A 5,410-nucleotide genomic window follows, 5' to 3' on the forward strand; every position below is an offset into this window, starting at 1 on the left:
ATGTGACCCAGTTATACCACTCCTTGACATATACCCGAAGAACTCATCCTATTGCAGAGACACTTGCACATCCATGTTTGTTGCTGCTCTTTTCACAATAGCTAAGAGATGGCAGCAACCTAAGTGTCCCTCAACTGATGAGTGAATAATGAAAATGTGGTTCATTTATATGATGGAGTTTTTCTCAGCAGTAAAGAAAGATGAAATCATGAAATTTGCAGGTGAATGGATGGAACTAGAAACTCTTATACTAAGTGAAATAACACAGACTCAGAAAAACAAATGATGTATATTCTCCTTCATATGTAGATCCTAGCACCAAATCCTGATAAGTGAGTATGTATCCAGACATAACTACAGGAACCAGGATAATGAAAAGAATCAATAGTAGGAAACAGGCATTAATAAGGGAGATATGGATAAAAATGGGGCTAATTTAAGAGGAGGGGAGAAGGAAAGGTTATGCAAGGAACCTAGGGGATAAAGGGAAAGGAGGATCTCCAAAGAGGTGGGACCATAGGAAAAGGGTGTTATTAAGGAAGAAATGGGGTAAATGAGGATACTTTAAATGGGGAAACCATGGTGGAAAGGTTAGACAATACGAGAGATATATAATGCCTAGCTAGTTTAAAAAAAAGCAGAGGGAGCCATGTTAATCGAACAACCTACTGAAAAATTATACATACAACTAGCTCAAGGAATATAATTCATGTCTAGATACGGTTTATCTGAGAACATCTGGTTTTTGCCAAAGCTTTGTCTACATTGCACATGGTAATTAAAAGTACCAGACTGGTGGAACTAACCTTCTGGGATATTTAACAGCCATACTTTGAGGCCTATAGTAATCTAGTCAGAGAGACTTAAAGGACAGTTTTTGCTCCTTGACCTCCTAGGTTGACTAAGTTCCAGGGGACTATGAGCATCTCTCATCAGGTGGACTTGAACCAGTGTCCAGTCTACAAAGAGGATCAACTCAGAAGAAACATTTCCTCCATGCTTCCAAGCAAAGCCAGCCATGGTTGAGCAGAACCTTTGAGTTATCTTCACATAGATGGAACTAGTAAAAGAAAGAAGCCAGAGGCGCCTCCCAAGCCCATGTGACCCCTGAGGAACAAATCCTCAAATGGCCTTAAGAATAAAAGTAAATTGATTTATCTGGGCCAACTGTATGGTCTTAAACACCCAAAAGGAAAGTATAACCAAAGATTAAAGAAGTCAATATAATTTTTTAAGAGTTCATGTGTATAGCTAAAGGCTACATTAAAAGAAACAATGCCAGACAGAAGATACCTTCTTTTGAGTTGTTGGCCAAAGTGGCCCAAGAGACTCTCAGTAAACCAGTATAGAAATGGGAAAATGAACAGCAGACCCCAATCTTATATAAAGGAGTATTGGCAACTGATTGCTGCTACATGAGGAAGAGCTGATCATTCTAAAACAATGAACTGTAGATAGGCTGACTAGCAGATGGACGAGCACTGGGGAACCGCTGGGGGTCCCGACAACACAGTGGACAATAACAGAGATGACAGAGTATATGGGCTCCAGTGGTGGGGGGAGGCTATGGGAGGGTGCCTTTTGGGAAGTCGGTATATAGAGGAATAAGATTGTTTAGGATGTTCTGCATGAAATACACACAAAAAAAATCAACAAATAAAAAGAAATGAGTTATATTTTTGGAAGAAGCATAAAAATTTGCTTCATGTTAATTAGTAGAGGTGAAAAACATTACCATTGAAATCAACCTGCTTACTTTATATCCATACTCAGGTGTCAAGGACCTGAGTATAACCTACTGTTACTAGTAATAATCAGATACAGACCTTAGAGACAAATGCACAGACATCTAAGTGTTAGTAGCATTAAAAATGAGTTTTTCTGGGGCTGGAGAGATGGCTCAGCGGTTAAGAGCACTGACTGCTCTTATAGAGGATCCAGGTTCAATTCCCAGCACTCACATGGCAGCTACAAACCATCTTTAACTCCAGTTCCAGAGGACTCCAACGCCCTCTTCTGACCTCCACGGCTTTGTATGACACTGGTGCACTCACATACATGCAGGCAATACACTCATACACATAAGCTAAAAATAGTAAATAAAATATATTTTTTAAAAATGAGTTTTTCTATATGATACAGTATATTTTAAAATGAAATGGAGATCTTTTTTAAACGGTAAAATCTCATTCAATTTTATGTCTTATAGGGTTTATACTGAGTTTAATACTGTATAACTGTATTAATTCAACTGTGAACCTAAAAGTTATAGCCACTTTTGAAAGAGATGCATTTTTGCTCTGGAAATTGTTATCGAATATGTTAATGCTGCAATGAAATTCTTCTGATAATCATGTGGTTATTAAATAAATAATCAAAAATACCAGAAGGAATCATATTAGTCCAACAACCTACTGACAAATTATACATACACTATCTCTATATAAGTCCATGTGTATAGCTGAAGAGTGCATAGCAAGAAACAGTTCCTGACACAAGATATCTTCCTTTGAGTTGTTGGCCAGGGTGGTACAAGAGACTCCCAAAATTACTCAGGCTATTGCCACAGCCCTTGATGGACTCCCAGAACTTGAAGGTAAGACCCTACTGCCAAAGACAGAACATACTTCAGAAACAGGATTTGGAGCAATAGAGCTGCAACTGACCTCTGACCTCCCTGAAGGCAGCTCTCGTAGCTTTGGAGAGCGCCATGAAGGTGCCAGGGAAAACATCAATGGATGATCCAACACCAGCTTCAAGACCAAATAGCCACATCAGTGGGCAGCACAGCATTCGGCATTGGTGTGGTAATGGCACTCTTGTCTTGGGGGTAATCAACAGCCCAATTTGACTAAACGCCCACTCAAAAGGAGGAATCTCAAGTGTGGTGCTGTTGACATAACTTAATACATATGGAGTGGCCATAGATCTTAGAGAAAACCCCAAGACTATCACATCCCTAGACTAATATAATTTCTTACGATGTGCAAAATATGTATCCTTATAGACAAATATCGCAGTCACCACTCATCAAAGATCATTTTGCACCAGTCAGTGACTGTTACCAAATACCACAACTAGTCACACACAGACATTGTCTATGAATTGCCCAGGCCTAAGTGTCACATCTAAATGACACATCCTCTACAACCTAAGGCTCATGGAACATAGATGAGGGATAATGAAAAGGACACTAATGAATCTCTCAGTTCTCAATAATGAAACTTCCTCATGCAGTGGAGGGCCATGAACATAAAAGGTCACAAATGGCCAAAGCATAGAGATCAAGAGTCCCCTGAATGCTGGTCCTTGGACAGGATCCCTTTATTAAACTTCTCCCGACTCCCCAAGGCTCAGGGATCATCATGAAATAGGGCAGGGAAAGGTTATAAGAGCCAGAGAAAAGGTTCATGACCATATGGAAAGTCCTACGAGCTCCTGGGAACCTGCTCATATGATTCTGTGGCAATGGTGTCAGCATACACGGGTCCCATGCAAACTCAGGCAGACAGTAACCTAGCATAGAACTGGGAAAACAATCAATAGACCTTGATCTTATCTGAAGGCATGTTGGCAACTGATTGCTGCTGGATGAAGAAGAGCTGATCTTCCTAAAACAAGGGACTCTAGAGAGGCTTAGTAGACTTACTGGACAGAGTTGTACAGGGGAATGGCTGGAGACACTGACAACCCAGTGGGCCTGACAGGGATGACCGAGTATATGGCCTCCAGTGGGGCTGTGGGCTGTGGAAGGGTGCCAGGGGACATGGGAATATGAAGATGATTGAGAGTTTTCAAGCTGTTCTGTATGAAATACACAAAATGTTAATTTTAAAAATGTATTAAATTAAAAAAGGGGGGCTAGAGGTGCTGTAAGGTGAGGATGGAGATGGGAAGTGGGTCTGAATATGATCAAAATACATTATATGAAATTCTTGAATCAATAGTTTCTTTAAAAAAAAAAAGAAAAGAAAATTAACCCTCTCCCTGTCACTTGCTTTAGGAAACAGGTTCCTAAAAATCTACTGATAAATCTAGCATTTTAGTGGATTTCAGAAATGATGGTAACTAGATAAAGTCACAGAATGACTACAGTTCTGTCTTAATGCATTAATTTCATTGCTTTAGAGAGAAGGCAACTAGACTCTGCTTACTAGGGTATATATTAGTCTGCTTTTCTTTACAAATTCTGGAGATAAACCCTACTGAAGAAAGGTTTGTTTAGCTCATGGAGTCAAAGGCTTCATTCTGCAGCCATTAGATTCAGTGCTTTGGGCTGTGGTATCATATGTCACCACGGTAGGAACGCATCACAGAAAAGGCTGCTTTTCTTGCTGTGGCCAGCAAGCAAAGGGAGAGACGAGAAGGAACGCATTCCAATATTCCCTTCTAGGGTACATTCCAATGACCTGACTTCATCCCACTAATCTTCCCTACCTAAAGATTCTACCAATTCCTGTAGTGTCACAAGCTTTTGCATATGGGCTCTTGGAGGGTATTCCAGATTCCATCTTTCATAAGATACACATGGAATTAATCTAAAAGTGTGCAGGAAGTTAAAAATACTAGTTATTAAATGTTCCTCATTGTGTAGTCATGTCTTAACAAGATTCTGAGAATTATGCCATGGTTGTTTCATTGGCATGCTATCATGGAAAGCATTTACATAACTTGGATGCCCATGGCACCCTTTGATGTTATAATCATGGGGCCAGCACTGTGTGTGCATTCCATCACTCAGGGAATGTAGTTCACTAAAACATTACAAGGTGCATGCATATATTCAATGTATTACAAAGCGGTGCAGCAAATCTACAGGTAATTATTTTGCATTTCAAAAAATGTACCCTTTTTTTCAAACTCCAGGATAGCACATAACCTGAAACCACGTGCCAGGAGGCCCTGCTCCAACTGGAAGAGCTTCCACCTGCAATTAAGGAATAAGCACAATAGAACATTTAGTGCAGGATTGATTTCAAGCCTTTCGCTCTCCTTCTCTTGGCAGTTTGAGTATTTCCACATGCTTTGAACTTGCACTGATTTCTATTAACTTAAAATACAACACCAACACAATCCAGACAATCAAATTACACTGAAATCTTTAGGAACCTCTAGAGATAGAGCTTTGACTGATGACAGGGAGCCTAGGTGAACCACCCATAGGTAGCAAGCTGGCCGAGATGGGAAAGCAGTTCCTTGAATCTCAGCTGTTTGCGCTCAACTCCACTGCTATGGCAGGAACTTCGGAATTTTAAGCACCATGACCATTGTAAGACAATGCTTTTGAAAGCTTGTGTTCAGTTTAGAGCTCCACTAAGCATATCATTGCTTGTCAGCAGTTAGAACATGTACAACTTATTAAGACGGCACATAATGGTTTGTAGAAGAAGATAGGCATATGTCTTAAAGG

This window comes from Nannospalax galili, unplaced genomic scaffold (assembly GCF_000622305.1).
Source record: "Nannospalax galili isolate Female #2095 unplaced genomic scaffold, S.galili_v1.0 scaffold40, whole genome shotgun sequence".
Classification (NCBI taxonomy): Eukaryota; Metazoa; Chordata; class Mammalia; order Rodentia; family Spalacidae; genus Nannospalax; species Nannospalax galili.